Here is a 17,719-nt window from a genome sequence, read left to right as displayed (position 1 = left end):
ACAGGGTGCTCAAGATAAAAGACTCTTCTCATCTGAAGTCTCATATCAAATAACTCATCCTTTACGTTTCATTTATACGTCAACACAGCCATTACATAAAGATACAAGGGCACTTGTTAAAAACAAAACTCATCTTGAGGATTGTGATACTGCACAGTCAATTTATTCTGATAACCCTGAAAGACAGCAACCACCGGTTTCATCTCTGTACCTTCAACACTTAAGAGTGTATGTGACAGGTTGAAAACAATGCACGTATGCTGAAAGAATACAATAAAAAATGAATAAACTGGGAAATCCTGGAGATATTCTCTTCCAAAGCTCATAGTTTTCCTTCTGTTTCTCCAACTCCATGCTATGTGCTCTAATTATAATAAAACTTGCAAACTCTTGATGGTTGATATTAAAGAGAAGGAAAAAATGTGGAAGTTCATGATCAGGATTCCAATAAAGCATTGACAGTGTCCCCTTAAATGTGTCGTACATTGTTAGACATCCACCTGGCAACTGTTGATTGTTTGACTCAGTAGGTTACACAGTAGTAATTCAACATAGGTGGCCACTATGGCGGTCTCTCATTATATTGTATTCCAATGAAAACCAGTAGTATCAGGAAAACTGGATGGCACATTTTCATATTTTTATCTCTACTTGGAATTTATGACAACATATCATGTAGAATTCAATTTATGGTTAAATATCTTGAAAAATTATGCTTAAAAAAACATTAGAAAGCAACTGAGGTGACATTCAGAGTCAATCACCACATTAACAACTGGTTTTTACAACAGCATGATATTTTTAAGAAAAATACAAGTAGTTAGACTCAATATCTCTTGACAGTCCCTTGTACAGCAGGGAGATCCAACCAGTCCATCCTAAAGGAGATCAGTCCTGGGTGTTCATTGGAAGGACTGATGCTAAAGCTGAAACTCCAATACTTTGGCCACCTCATGCGAAGAGTTGACTCATTGGAAAAGACCCTGATGCTGGGAGGGATTGGGGGCAGGAGGAGAATGGGATGACAGAGGATGAGATGGCTGGATGGCATCACCAACTCGATGGACATGAGTTTGGGTAAACTCCAGGAGTTGGTGATGGACAGGGAGGCCTGGCATGCTGGGATTCATGGGGTCGCAAAGAGTCAGACGCAACTGAGAGACTGAACTGAACTGAAGACTCAATATCAAGTTTAATTGTATTGGGATCTTTGTCTTCTGACAAAATTTTCCCTTCAGGTGACAAGTCAATGGTTAGCACTAGGAAGTATCAAGGAAGGTAATGCTCATTGTTGGTTTGTATATGTGTTTGTATGTTTTTCTTTTTCTTCTTCTCTCTTCTCTTGCAGGACTAAACTTTATAGGAAAATAAATTCTGATATTATTAAAAGAAAATTTCTCTATAAGAAACCTATCTATAACCCAAGATAGGTTTTCAAATCTTTACTATTAAAATTCATAAGCCTTATTTTAGTGAATGATGAGAGATATTGCATAACATTTGCCCAGTGTTTCTACTTGGTTTTCCAATGTCATCAACAAATGGAAATACCAGAGATGGGAATACCAGATCACCTTACCTGCCTTCTGAGAAATCTGAATGTAGGTCAAGAAGGAACAGCTAGAACCCAACATGGACTGGTTCAAAATTGGGAAAGGAATATTTCAGGGCTATATATTGTCACTCTGCTTATTTAACTTATATGCAGAGTACATCAGGCAAAATGCTGGGCTGAATGAATCACAAACTGGAATCAAGATTGCCAAGAGAAATATCAATAACCTCAGATATGCAGATGACACCACCCTAATGGCAGAAAGTAAAAAGGATCTAAAGGAGCCTCTTGATGAAGTTGAAAGAAAAGAGTGAAAAAGCTGGCTTAAAATTCAACATTCAAAAAACAAAGGCATCAGGTCCTATCACTTCATGGCAAATAGATGGGGAAACAATGGAAACAGTGGCAGACTTTTTTTTTTGCTCCACTGCAGATGGTGACTGAAGCCATAAAATTAAAAGACGCCTGTTTCTTGGAAGAAAAGCTATGACAGACCTAGACAGTTTATTAAAAAGCAAAGACATCACTTTGCCAACAAAGTCTGTATAGTCAAAGCTATGATTTTTCCAGTAGTCATATACGGATGTGGGAATTGGACCATAAAGAAGGTTGAGTGTCAAACAATTAATGCTTTTAAACTGTGGTGCTGGAGAAGACTCCTGAGAGTCCCTTGGACAGCAAGGAGATCAGGCAGATTCTTTATCAACTGAGCCACAAGGGAAGCCCAAGAATCCTGGAGTGGGTGACCTATCCCTTCTCCAGCGGATCCTTCTGACCCAGGAATAGTACCAGGGTTTACTATATTGCAGGCGATTCTTTACCATCTGGGCTATCAGGAAAGCCCCAGTCAATCCTAAAGGAAATTAACCCTGAATATTTATTGGAAGGACTGATGTTGAAGCTGAAGCTCCAATACTTTGGCCACCTGATGCGAAGAGCCGACTTACTGGAAAAGACCCTGATGCTGGGAAAGATGAAGGGCAGGAGGAGATGGGAGCAACAGAGTATGAGATGGTTTGATGGCATCATTGACTGAGTGGACATGAGTTTGAGCAAATTCCAGGGAGATTCTGAAGGACAGGAAAGCCTAGCGTGCTGCAGGCCAAGGGGTAGCAAAGAGTCAGACGTGACTGAGTGACTGAACAACAACAACATGTTGCTTTTCCATTAAACAATATTTTATTCCCTTAATCTAAGTTATTTGAAAATAGACTTAGTCCATCTGGCTGCTATAAGAAAATACCACAGACTGGGTGATTCGCAACAGAAAGTTATTTCTCACAGAAAAACACAATCAATCTACAGCATAGACATTTACTTTTCTTACACATTTCCTTTGTCTCCGAAGCGGAAAATAAGTGTTGAACAGAGTGATAACAATCAGGAGTCTCTTACTTAGAGTTTATCTTATCTCTCTTTCTACTGCTTTCAGAATCCAAGATACCTTTAAAAAATGAAACTATATACAAGCATAACTACTTACTTACAAAAGTTGGAACTGTATCTACAAGAATTTGTTAATGAATGAGGAGAAAATTTTATTAGCTTACTCCTTTCTTCTCTCTCCATCTTTCTTTTCTCTCTTCTATTATTATTATTTTAAAATTTTGATTTCCAAATTTGTGCAGCATGTACTGGCAAGGCCATTGACAAGTTTTCAGAGCTGGAAGGAGGGATGCAGGAACTGTTGTGTATGTATGTATATGTGTTGTCTTGATCCAGTTTTTGAGGCTTTGGCTAGAGGCCAGTCAGTTCCCTTTTCTTTTCTGTATTTGGCCATGGCTCACAGCATGTGGGATCCCCTGACCAGGGAACAAATGTTGCATTGGGAGTGCAGATTCTTAACCACTGGACCATCAGGGAAGTCCCTCATTTCCCTCTTCTGTCTGGCAGATTAAGTCAACATCCCCAATACTTCCCTTACTTTAACTCTTACAGTCTGGTTCACTATATACCCATGCTAGTCTCCCAGAGTCTGATACCAGAAAACCAGGGACAACACTGATGCCCCAGAGCCTGCTGAAATTATTTAGATAAATCAACACTAAACCTACTTGCCATGCCTCAGTCTTTTCTTCCCATAGAAACCATGGTAACGATTCTTTTCCTCAGTGCCCCTCACTTCTGCTTTATGACCAGTCCTAATCCTTCCCCTGAGTGGCTCTGCAGGGTACTCTGTGCTATCTCCAGGAAGTTGTGAGTACAACATAACTCTTTCTGGTTGTGGATTCTTCACGGTTTCTCTCTCTTTTATCATCTGCGTCTGGTCTCACCATGCCTCACCCAGAGTAATAAAGTAAAACAGGGATCCGGACCTTTTACTCATATGAAAGGCATTACTATTGTGCAGGTGGATACATTAAGTTAGTATAACTTGATAATAAGTATTTGAAACATCTAATTCTTTTAATTTCATGGTCACTCTATGGGGTTGCACAGAGTCGGACACGACTGAAGTGACTTAGCAGCAGCAGCAGCAGCCAACAGCAGTTTATTTCCTTCTTTTCATTCAACCACACATTTAAGTGAATATTTATTCAATGACTGTCAAATGCTGATCACAGTGCCTGGCACATTATGAGCAAGGAATGAGACTCACCAGACGGTAGGCTCCCTGAAGACAGACCCTATGCAGCATCTTAGCTTGTTATAATAAAAGAGAATACACAATTTACTTGTAAATTTCCTGGTTCATGGGATAGCAAGGGTCTTCACTGTAAACCAAGGAACTAGAAATCTAGTAAATATGCCCCTTTTGAGTGAGAAATGAGAAATGTTACTTATTTACTTACTATGAGAAATGTTCAGTCATCAAAAAAAAATATTTTCTAAGTGCCATATACTGATTTTGGACAAAGGTAAGGAGAGAGAGAGAGGAAGAAATGAAGAGAAACTAAACAATTTGTACACTAATGGAGCATGAAGTATATGCTGTTTCATATTCTGTGATGAGAAGGATAAAAACTGGAACCGCAGCAGGAGGGCTGAATGAGGCATGAACCACACAGTCTTGGGCTGGGGGCTGGGAAGTCATATTTACATTTTCCCAAACCCAAAGTTAAAATAACTTCTACCAAAATAATAGGGTTGCTCATAGCCAATATATTATCTCAAAAGGCATAGAATATCTGATATGTAATTTTATAACCTGTGTGTCACATGGAAGAGGAAAAAAAAAAGAAAAGTCAGGTTGTTCAGTTGCTCAATTTTTTTTTTTTTTTAACAGAGTGGTGCCATATCTCCTTTGTGTTGAAAGAGTGCAAGTCTTCATCTTTCGGTAAGTAGTGTCCATCTGATGTAAAGGCAAAAAATAAACGTGATTACTCCCATAGTTTCTTTTGAAAGATCAAATCAAAGTAATAATTAAAACCCTGTGGCTTTAAACAGAATAACAAGCCTTGAAAAATATGGAGCATTATCTCCTGGGCTAGCTACAAATAATTCACCCAATTTGTTCTCTATTAAGTCTAACTGACTCTATTACATAACAGCCTTAGGGAAAGCGGGATGGTGGTACAAGGGAAGCTAGAAAGTGTTTTTTGTATATTTTTTCTTTAAATACTTTATAGTTGAAGGTAGTGTTTCAGACAGTCAAGGACTAGCCATGGAGCAGCCCTATTCAGAAAACTAGAAAAAAAAGTTTGAAGTTATTGGAGAAATACCAAGTCAAAAAGTGAGAAATTACATTATATATATATATATATATATATATATATATATTTCAAAAATTAAGAATTAAATTAGGAGTTAAAAAAAAAGTTTGACATGACTAGAGGAATACCAATTCAGAGAAGTGAGGAACTGAGGGACTAAAAAGTTGGAGAGGGACTTCCCTGGTGGTCTAGAGGTTAGGATTCTGTGCGGTCAGTACAGGGATTTCATGTTCAATTCCTGGTCAGGGCACTAGATTGTACATACTGTGCAGCATGACCAAAAAGATTAAAACTATAAATAAATAAATAATTAAAATGTGGGGGAAATAAAAAAGCTTTGAGAGCTGAAACTGGCATTTTATACTTCATGTCCACTGAGGCACTGAATGATTCCATAGGCTCTGGCCTCAGGCCAACTTCAACTTCAAACTCCAACAGCAAGCTCAGGTTATTTCCTGTGCTGCTGGCCCACCAGCTAATAGGGAGAAGTTTTCAATTAGCAATAATCATGCCTTGGATAAACTTCATTGGCTATGATACTGCCACTGTGCAAAGCTAGTGAAAGTGAAAGTGAAAGTTGCTCAGTCGTGTCCATCTCTTTGCAACCCCATTGACTATACAGTCCATGGAATTCTCCAGCCCAGCATACTGGAGTGGGCAGCTGTTCCCTTCTCCAGGGGATCTTCCCAACCCAGGGATCGAACCCAGGTCTCCAGTACTGCAGGCAGATTCTTTACCAGCTGAGCCATCAGGAAAGCCCTGATGCAAAGCTTGGCCCACCACAAATCAAACCCACCTTCCCTGGGTTTGATAGAGCAATGCACAGAATTTAAAGGAACATTTTACTTAGTAGGTTACAATAGGCTATAACTCAGAAACAGCCAGATGAAAGAGCTGCATAGGGTAAGGTATAGGGAAAGTGCGTGTGGCTTCCATGCTTTCTCTGTTGGCCAACTCTCCCCCAAATCTCTACACGTCCATCAACTCTGAAGCTCTCAGAAAGCCATGCTTTGGGGTTTTTTTGCTTGTTTCTTTTTTTTTTTTTAAATAGAGGCTTCATTACATAGTCATGATTGAATAAATCATCGGCCACTGGCAACTGATTCGACCTCCAGCCCCACTCCTCTCATCAGAGTTCGGGGGTAGTGGTTAAGCTCAAAGTTCCAACCCTTTGGTCACATAGTTGGGTTTTCCAGCCACCAGCCCCTACTCCTAAATTTACCTGGGTGCTTTCCAAAAGTCACACTATTAACATAACAATAGGCAGCTTTATCACTCTTAGGGCTTAGGAAATTTCAACAGTCTCAGGAGATGTGTCCATGTCAAAAACCTGGATAAAGCCCAAAAATATATTCCTATTATAAATCACAGTATCACAAGGACCTAGGTTGCAAAAGTTCAGATATGTGTCTGTGTATTGCTCTACATATAAGAAGGCAAACAAATATATGAGAAACCTAGAAATATTTGCAAGCAAGAATTTTTTTTACTCAAATTTGTTCAATGATATAGCCCTGTTACATTGAAAATTTGTTTATGGAAGATTAAGCATTTCAGTGTTAGTTGCTCAGTCATGTCCGACTCTTTGTGATCCCATGGACTGTAGCCTGTCAGGTTCCATGGGATTCTCCAGGCAAGAATACTGCAGCAGGTTGCCATTCCCTTCTCCAGGGGATCTTCCCGACCCAGGGATTGAATCTGGGTCTCCCATATTGCAAGCAGATTCTTTACTATTTGAGCCACCAGGGAAGCCCAATTATGTCCTCTCAAATGGCAAGAAGAAATCAATCATTTTGAATATTTTATATAAATGGGCTTGCCTAAAAATATATACTGCATGGGTGTCTGTGTATAATATGTAATTAATAAGGTTCATTCTCACAATACAAACTGAAGATTCCAATAAAACATCATGTCCTCTTACATGAGAAATATTAAAGGGTGAGTGGCATGTAGATGGCCAGAGGACAGATAGCTGGAGAGGACAGACAGAATCTGGAATAGTCATTAAAAGTGGGATAAACAGGATTTTTGTCCCCAGTACTTCACCTTTTCCTGTATCTATGCTCTTGCTGTGTAATTTCACAATCTCTCCCTCTGAAGCCAGAATGTACTTCCCTGTCTCTTTTTGAACTTGCCAATGTGATGTTACTTAGCAAATGAATTATGAGCAGACATAGAACAAAGTGGGGCTTGGAAAGTGCCTGTTCCACTGAACTTTGGGCCTCCTGATTTCTGCTATTGCTATGAAAAGAGCTTCCCTAAATGATTCTGTCCGTTCAGTCTGGGTTACAGAGCAAGCATACAAGGACTGGAGCCACTAACGTGAGCTCAGGAGAGATGAGCTTCTGCAGCCGCACCCAGAACCATGATAGTGTATGACGAGTATTTTAAGTGATGGAGCTTTCAGGTGAATTTTTAAGCAGCAGTGTTGGAATACTTGTGTAATGACATAGATTGAGTTGGTATAACTTTTGTGAATTTATATAATAAGATGGTCTTATATGTATATCATAAAGCTTCTAAATGGGGATCTTACTGTAAATTATTGATTTTTCTATGATACATGTGGGAAGTCAAGGCATTAATTGATTTCATAGATAAGAAACTGAGTCTCAGATATTTGGCTGAGACCACAACTATTATGTGATGGAGCCAGGATTCAAAGCCAAGCTGTCTGAGTCTCAGCTTGTCAAAATTTCCCATTTCACTATGCTGCTTTTTCAGAAAGGGACAGGAAGAATAACAGAAGCAAATGTAATAATTGTATAATCTATTTATTCCATAACAAATTGCTTGAATATCCCTAAATTTGGGTGGTAGTTTTAGTAACAGAGATCTAAAGACTAATTTTATTTTACTTTTTCCACTCCCCATGCTTCCGTTTATCATAAAAGTCAGTGAAGAACTAAGTTAGAAAATAAGGATTGGAGAGGAATGGAGAGGGATGGGGGAAAAAGAAATATAGTAGCTAGACAATCCATAAACTAAAACAATCAACCCGTAATTGAATGCACATGTGTAGACTGAGATGCTTCCCTAATAGCGAGGCTGTAGGCAATGATTAATGACTGGAAGAAATCAGTAAAGAATTCTTCCTGAGTTCTGAATTGTGCTCTGAATATAAAAATCTGCTGGAACAGGTGACATGTTGCCAAGGGTTCTGAGGAACAGACAGAAGAAATTGCAGATCTGCCAACAATTTATTTCCAAAGACAGGGAGGGATGGTGACGTAGTAGTGCCACAAAATAAGGCAGAAAGCCTTTTTAGATTTTTTCTTCTGTCTGAAGAATGGTGAGCCAGACTATAGTTTTATTATCAGAGCTCCAGAGAAAGACAAAATGCAATAATTAAGAAATCCAAAGGCTGTCATAAAAGACAATATGAAGCAGGAAGTTGAACAATTACTTAAAAGTGTTCAAAAAGCTCAGCTTGGAACTTCACTGCTCTAAATATTTTGGGAGAAATGAAGAGTTATCTCAGGAAAAGGGAAACGTTATATTTCTAGATAAATAAAATTGAATACATAAAAATGTTTACTCAGTTGTCCATCAAATATATATTGAAACCCTACAATGCCCCTAAATGTAAGCTTTCTAAGGGAATAAACAAGAGGATACTCTTTGCTGCTCCATTCCCATTAACTAGAACTGAGTCTCCTGCACAGAAGATATTTTAAAAATACCTAATTAAAAAAACTTAATCAAAGAATTAATACAGGGTTTACAAAGGAAAGCTATAAAAAGGAAAGATACTTTGTATATTCCTGGATTTTTCTTGCAATTTATAGAATTACAAAGGAGAGGTACACGCACGTGGCCATAGGGTATCATATGTGTGCTAGTCGCTCAGTTGTGTCCAACTCTTTGCAACCCCATGGACTGTAGACCGCCAGACTCCCCAACCCATGGGGATTCTCTGGGCAAAAATACTGGAGAAGGTTGCCATGCTCTTCTCCAGGGATTTTCCTGACCCAGGGATCAAAGCAGGTTTCCTGCACCGCAGGCGGATTCTTTACATCTGAGCCACCAGGGAAGCCCTAATGTAGCATATGAAGCAATTATTCTCATACTTTGAATAATACTAATGCCTACGTCTTTACCTGAATGAAATCTGATATCTGAGTTGATGCGTAGGCATTGGTATTTGAGAATTTTAACATGCACCTAGGGTTGTGAAATATAAACACATAAAGAAGAATTAGTCTAGAAGCTCTGAGGGAAAAGGAAGGACTTAACCATGGCAAGTGTAATTTATGTGGGTTGTAGCATCCAGGCATAGGGACAAATGTGGACAAAAATTCTGTGGCTAGAAAAACATGGCACTGTTAACATGCCTGACAGACAGCCTGGCTTATACACATAGGAAAGAGGTATGAGATGATGTTGCTAAGGTAACCAGGGACCAGAACACACACATGTTTAACTCTATGTCTTAAAAAACTTTTGTGGATTCTTATCATTCTTAGGATAATGAAGGTGGAAAGGTTATGAGAGGAATTTTGCCTTTTAAATCACTACTTTGCCATCAGGATTAAAAATATTAATAAATAGGGGACTTCCCTGGTGGTCCAGCAGTTAAGACTCCATGCAGGGGGCATAGGTTCAATCCCTGGTCAGGGAACTAAGATCCCACATGACACATGGCCAATAAATAAATAAATATTAAAAAAAATAAATGTAAGGGGAAAATATTTGTACAGAGGACCACGAGGAAACTGCTGCAATCTTCTCAACTGAAGTTAATAGTAGCGTGGACTCGACAGAAGATGGAAGTGAGCAGTTCTGCCTGCTATTAATCCCAGGAATCTGAATTCCATGGACAGAAAAGTGTGCATTCCAGGGTTTAGAGGGTCCTACTCTGGGCCCCCTCCAACAGTACTGTTTCTCACAAGGCCTTCAATTTTCCTCTAGGGCCTGTGCAGACCTCCTTTCCTCTATGCTCTCCCAAGGGAGGTGCACACCATTGGTTCAGTTCAGTTCAGTCGCTCAGTCGTGTCTGACTCTTTGCAACCCCATGATTCACAGCACGCCAGGCCTCCCTGTCCATCACCAACTCCCGGAGTTCACTCAAACTCATGTCCATTGAGTTGGTGATGCCATCCAGCCATCTCATCCTCTGTTATCCCCTTCTCCTCCTGCCCCCAATCCCTCCCAGCATCAGGGTCTTTTCCAATGAGTCAACTCTTCGCATGAGGTGGCCAAAGTACTGGAGTTTCAGCTTTAGCATCATTCCTTCCAATGAACACCCAGGACTGATCTCCTTTAGGATGGACTGGTTGGATCTCCTTGCAGTCCAAGGGACTCTCAAGAGTCTTCTCCAACACCACAGTTCAAAAGCATCAATTATTTGGTGCTCAGCTTTCTTCACAGTCCAACTCTCACATCCATACATGACCACTGGAAAAATCATAGCCTTGACTAAACAGACCTTTGCTGGCAAAGTAATATCTCTGTTTTTTAATATGCTAAGTTGGTCATAACTTTCCTTCCAAGGAGCAAGTGCCTTTTAATTTCATGGCTGCAATCACCATCTGTAGTGATTTTGGAGCCCCCCAAAATAAAGTCTGACACTGTTTCCACTGTTTCCCCATCTATTTCCCATGAAGTGATGGGACCAGATGCCATGATCTTAGTTTTCTGAATGCTAAGCTTTAGGCCAACTTTTTCACTCCCCTCTTTCACTTTCATCAAGAGGCTCCTTAGTTCCTCTTCACTTTCTGCCATAAGGGTGGTGTCATCTGCATATCTGAGGTTATTGATATTTCTCCCGGCAATCTTGATTCCAGCTTGTGCTTCTTCCAGTCCAGCGTTTCTCATGATGTATTCTGCATAGAAGTTAAATAAGCGGGGTGACAATATACAGCCTTGACATACTCCTTTTCCTATTTGGAACCAGACTGTTTTTCCATGTCCAGTTCTAACTGTTGCTTCCTGACCTGCATATAGGTTTCTCAAGATTTAGGTCAGGTGGTCTGGTATTCCCATCTCTTTCAGAATTTTCCACAGTTTATTGTGATCCACACAGTCAAAGGCTTTGGCATAGTCAGAAAGATTACATTTCTATTTTGTTTAACATCAACTTTTTATACCAGCTTAGGTTAGCTTTGCTGTGGTTGTATTTGTTGTGGCTACCTTTGTGTTTGTGTATGTGTTTCTGTATGCTCTGATTGAGTCAGATATTGAGACACTTTGCCACTTTCTTGAAGCTGTAGACCACTTAATCCAAACTTATCATAATCACAATCTGGAAAATATAATCAGGAGGGTAGAAATAATTCCAAGTTAGCTCCAGTGTTCTATTCCAATTCTTGAGCATGATGTTGGGGGTCTTTTTAAAAATCACCATTCTCCTCATCAATTTCCTCCAACCCACAGCAATTCTTGTGCCCGCATCTCTTCTCGAACCATCACATTTCTTCTTACTACCTCCTCTCCATCTCCAGATTCTGCTCAAAGTACCAAGAAGAAACATCCAGCAAGATACTCTTCAGAGTGTAGGGATGAAAATAGAGTAGGGAAATAAAGCCAGAATCTTCTTCAAAGAAGAGAGAGATAAAGGCCAGGATGACTCAGACCCAAATAATGTTTGTCCAGACACATTTGAAAAATTACCCTTTTACTAAGAATGCATCAACATTCATAGCTGTTTTTAGCAAATGGACCAAAACCTCTTTTTGGAGACACAGTGTCTGCTGGCTGACATGTAATATTTGATAATAAAACCTGAGCATGTCAGACAACTGATAGCTATCCTTGACTCTTGTTAGAGTTGGAAACCAATTCAGAAGGTGTAATTTATTTAGAGTTTAATAAACCATTCAAGAAAAGTTCTGCTGGGAAATCTAAGAGAGAAATTAGAAGCATTCCATCTGATTGAAACTACTGGTGTCCATCTACATAAAACTGACTGACAGACAAGAAAATAGGTAATTACCATCAGTACAACATCTAATGGGGGATGAGATTAAAAGACAAATTAGAATAGCCATTTCTGAAGGCAGAATTTGGAATTTAAAATACATTTGTAAACTAGACAAGAAACCATTTAAGAAGCACTCTTATGTACTTCAACTGTATTAGGGAGTAAAATACAACGAAATATAAAGAAAATGTCTTCAGGGACTTTCCTGGTGGTCCAGTGGTTAAGACTCTGTGCTCCCAATGCAGGAGACATGGGGTTGATCCCTGGTCAGGGAACTAAGATCCTGCATGCCAGATGGCATGGCCAAAAATAAATAAACCAATGAATAAATATAATTTTTAAAAATCAAGGGCTTAGTGTAGTATTTAGCCCATATAAACTGCATCTAAGTGGTTATTAAAAAAAAAAGAAAGAAAATTTCTTTAAATTGAAACTTTAGAATTGAAAGTGAAAAAGTAGTAAAACCTTGTCCACCTAAAAGTCTCTACACAAATACTTGTAGCAACTTTATTAATGATCATCCAAAAAAAAAAAAATGGACACAACAGAGATGTCTTTTACAAGTAGATAGATAGAATAAACTGCAGCACATTCATATAAGAGAATACTATTCAATGACAGAAAGGAATGTACTATCATGCCATTCAAGGAGATGGATGAATCTTAAATGCATAATACCAAGTGAAAGCCAGTCTGGAAAGGCTACATCCTATAGAATTCCATTTATACGGCAACACTGTACAGAATATAATCTGATCAATGACTTCCAGGAATCAGGAAGAAGAGGAAGGTAAACAGATGAAGCATAAGGTTTTTTAAGAAATCTACTTTATTACAATACTGTACTGGTGATACATGACATTATATATGTAAGATCCATAGAAAGAATAAGAAATTAGTTACTCAGTCATGTCCAAGTCTTTGTGATTCCAGGGACTATAGCCCACCAGGCTACTCTGTCCATGGACTTCTCTAGACAAGAATACTGGAATGTTAGCCATTCCCTTTTCCAGAAGATCTTTCTGAAGCAGGATCAAACCACGTTCTCTTGTATGAAGGTGATGAAGTGTATTCTATTTATTAACTTGTAAAAGACATCTCTGGTGAGTCCATTTTCTTGATGATTATTAATAAAGTTAATTAATTGCCTGCATTGGCAGGCAATTTTTTACCATTGAGTCATCAGGAAAATGTAGGCAAATTAAAACAAAACATTATATAGGACACTGGGAGATCCTTGAATGGCATGTAAAATGTGACCAAGGAAGCAAACTAGAGTAGAAATGTAAAAAAAAAAGAAAAAAAAAGCCCATTGTAGAGGCGGGGAAAAATGCTGCTGAAGTTGGAAATAAGTGTGGAGTTTGTAAGATTAAAGGTAAGTAGAACTATATAGAAGCACTGTACTCTAACTGATAAAGTACCTTCCCCTACAGTGGTGCTGGTTAATATTTCTAAAATCTCTGTATATGTATACTGTAATGGAACAATTACAAAGAGGGATGTTGGAATTCAGGTTCCAACTATTGGAGTGAGAGGTTACAAATAGGCAAATGGAGCAAGCTACAACAATCCATGTAAAATGGTTTTTAGTTGCAGACATCAACCTAAACTAATGTTTACTTTTATATAGATTCAGACATACTTACTGACATGTGGATATACATGAGTTAGTATATACACACATGCTCCTTTGCTCTATCAGCTGAGGCAGCCAAGAAGCAACATCACAGTAGCGATGAGCACAGCTAGTGTATAGAGCTTTGTTTCTAATACCATTTGCCAAAAGAGGACTCAGGTCCTCTTGGAGAAATGGCAAATTCTAAGACCCAGAGTGGCATCTTATAGTTTCAGAAAGGAAATACTCAAAACATACACACACAAGGATGGAAGTTTGTCAAAGGAATACAGGAGCCAACTAGAATGGCTCCCAGTGGGAAGGCTATTACAATGTGAAGAAAAAAAAATAAAGTAGCATTGGAATACAGCCCAAAGTATAAAATAAGTATCCAAAAGAATGCTCTAAATAAACAAAAGATTAAAAAAAATAAGTGGAAGAGAAAAGTCTTCTGTGTATTTTAAATAATGAATGGTGATATAACACCCTCAAGGAAATAGAACATAACTCCCACTATGTGTATTGCCTTCTTCCCAAAAGTACAGTAAGAAAATGGAGGCAACTCTACATTGGAAAAACATGACAAGCACTACAGCAGCTGGTTTGATCAGTGCTAATACCAATAGTGATAAATCATGTTAATAGTATGTGTAATTGATACTCTATGACACTCCACCAACATGAACTTCCTCCCCCGAATCCAAACTTCAGATCAATAATAAGAAATAACTGGGAAATCCAAGATGAAGCTCATTCTGTAAAATATCGGATCCAGTTCTCTTGCATACTGTCAAGGTAAAAAAAAAAAAAGTAAAGTCTCAGAAACTGTTGCAGCCAAGAGGAGACTAAAGAGACCTAATAATATCTAATATAATATATTGGATAGGATTCTTGGGTGGAAAAATAACATTAGGTGAAATCTATGGAATCTAAAGAAATTATGGTCTTTGATTGATAATAATTTATTAATATTGATTAATGAATTTAGGCAAATATTTCAGAGTAACATAAAATGTTAATTAAAAATACTGGAAAGGGTAGAAGGTATTTAAATCTCTCTACTACGATCACAAATTTTCTGTGAATCTGAACTGGTATAAAACAAAAATTTCACTAAAGAGCTGTTGTAGACTTCAGCTTAGGAATATTTTTATTTAATAAGCATAACCAATGCCAGGTACTAACAGAGTAATGTAATAACTAGTGCACAGACTCTAAAGTATTGGACAATTTGATTTCATTATCTCTCATATCCTCTCATTTTAGATGTAAATTTTGTGACAGTGTAATTTATCCTTATATTTACATCTTAGATGTAAATTTTGTGACAGTATCTTATTTATCCTTATATTCTCATATTGTCTAGCACCATCAGTTTGTAAATAAATGTGCTGGAAAGTTTTGGTAGAATTGAAGTAGCATACATAAATGATTCCACAGAACCCAGTAGTTGCAATATGAGCGTTCATAACCACTGCAAAAGGTCAAACGTATCATTCATTGTAGAAGGATTCTGACCACACAACATGGATTTCGTGGTCAGTAGATAAAGTTAATATTCACTGCAGACTAAAGAGAGATTCAATTTCAATTGGTACCTGAAATCCTGAGTCACAGCATGAGCAGTGTTTGAATAGGCTGTCAAGAAGAACTTTGTACCTGAATTCAACACCGATAAACTCTTGATTTTATAAATGAGTGTGGGCTTCTCTGGTGGCTCAGTGGTAAAGAATGTGCTTGCCAATGCAGTAGACGCAGGGTCTGATCTCCGGTCTGGGGCGATCCCACATGCCTCAGAGCAACTAAGCCTGTGTGCCACAACTACGGATTTCTCTGCCTCTGGAGTCTGAGCTCCGCAACATGAGAAGCCCACCACAACTAGGAGCCCTCGCACCTCAGCTAGAGAGTAGCCCTTGCTCACAGCAGCTAGAGGAAAACCCACACTGCGATAAAGATCTAGGACGGCCAATAATAAATAAATAAAATTATTTTTTACATTATTAAAAAATTCCTATAAAAAAAAAGAAGTATGTAGTGTACCTATCTTGAGTGCCTCAATAAGTGTTTACTTAAATTAAAACATGCTGTGCTGTGTGAGGTCACTCAGTCGTGTCTGACTCTTTGCTACCCCATGGACTGCAGCCCACCAGGCTCCTCTGTCTGTGGGACTCTCCAGGCAAGAGCACTAGAGTGGATTGCTGTATCCTCCTCCAGGAGATCTTCCCAACCCAGGGATCGAACTCACGTCTCCTGCATTGGCAGGTGGATTCTTCACCGCTGTGCCACCTGGGAAGCCCAGGACTAACTTGAAAGGTATATAATACGATGTCACTTTGAGTCAAATTCATGCCTCTGTGCAGTTTCAAATTGCTATGTGACTGCATGACTGCTGAACAGAATTCACTGTTAATCACAACAGCTTAGCTAACAGTACCCAACATCTTCATATCAAACTCTGCATTTAATAGTCACAGTGAATAATATGCCTTTTACTTATAAATTGTTTCTAGTTTATTTCAGTGGATTTTAAGAAGCTTTTAAAATACTGAAAATAAAATGTGCACAAAATAAACATTAAAAGGAGTTCAAAAGTGTATTCAATGAAGAGTTTATTTCCCAAAATAGAACACCAATATTTCTTTCTAGATGTAACCATTATGCTTTATATGTCTTTTCCATGCATAGAAAACTTGATTTTTGTCCTTTTTACACAGATTATTTTTTTTTAATAAATGGAATGTATTCTAATGTAACCATGCCCCTAGTGATGGATATTTAGCTTATTTTCAGCCTTAAGCTCTTATCAACAATGTGATGAAAATCTTCTTTTACTTACAAGTATGTGTAAATGTACATTGCCCATGTATATACATCTGCAGACTTCATTCAACATTGTTTTTGCTCGTAACACATATATGTGCATTTTTATTTTGGATACTGCCAACCTGACCTCATAAGAGATTGTACAAATTCACTGTTTTTCTACCTCCTTACCAAGTCAGTATATTTTGTCAGCTCTGACCAAGGTTTAAAACTAAGAAGCACAGACAAGCACAAGAAACAAGTAATTCTTGAAATCACGTGATAAATATGTGTATTGGCCATCATCCTGGAAAAAAGCAGATGCTTTGTTAAATCGTTGTCAATCTTTTTTAAGGCACCAGGTTTCTGTAAGGTACAGATTAATTTATATATTTACCTATAGTTTTAAATAAGATTTGTTTCATGTATATATTCACAATATCCTATATTTAAAGCTTGGTGAGAGAGCTGTCAGTCAGGAGTTGTGGCTTTGGGCAGAGAAAGGTATTATCAAAGTGCAGCTCAACAGGAAAGGAGTCTACGTTCCTTCTTTTTTCATTGTCCAATTTCCATAGGCCAAATACAACTAAAATTCAAGAGCAAGGGAGCCCAAATGATATTCTATACAGGCTAGCTTTCAGAGTCACAGAGCAAGGTCAGAAAAGGCTAGATATTATCATACTGAGTGAAGTAAGACAGACAGACAAAGACAAATATATGATACTGCTGCTGCTGTTTAGTCACTGAGTTGTGTCCGACTCTTTGCGACTGCGTGGACTGTAGCCCACCAGGCTCCTCTGTCCGTGGGATTTTCCAGGCAAGAATCCTGGAGTGGGTTGCCATTTCCTTCTCCAGGGGATCTTCCTGACCCAGGGATCAACCCCATGTCTCCTGCATTGACAGGGGATTCTTTACCGCTGAGCCACCAGGGAAGACTTGAGAAGAATACGTAGACCCAAAGAGAAGAAGTTTCATGTTAGAATATGGTGGAAGGCAATATTGTTAAACAAAGAATCACGGATTTCTTTGAACTTGAAATTCCACCAGAGCTAATCTTTCTAATCACTTTGTTTTTTAAAATAGAAAAATGTAGATCTAGAAAAGTTACTTGTAAAAATGTGGGTCTAGTATGGGAAAGTGCTTGATTCTAAACACAGGATGTTAATCTC

The 17,719-nt window shown here is 38.4% G+C and overlaps 1 long non-coding RNA gene and 1 pseudogene across 3 annotated transcripts in view; both read right to left on the bottom strand.

Moving 5' to 3' along the window:
- The window catches only part of LOC112580113, a 982,521-nt gene that overhangs the window by 291,249 nt on the left and 673,553 nt on the right, over window positions 1-17,719 (bottom strand). The window lies entirely within an intron of this gene.
- LOC112580502 lies at window positions 5,611-5,765 on the bottom strand (annotated as a pseudogene).

Source organism: Bubalus bubalis, chromosome 18 (assembly GCF_019923935.1).
Source record: "Bubalus bubalis isolate 160015118507 breed Murrah chromosome 18, NDDB_SH_1, whole genome shotgun sequence".
NCBI lineage: Eukaryota > Metazoa > Chordata > Mammalia > Artiodactyla > Bovidae > Bubalus > Bubalus bubalis.
This window is presented reverse-complemented; position numbering and strand designations above follow the sequence as displayed.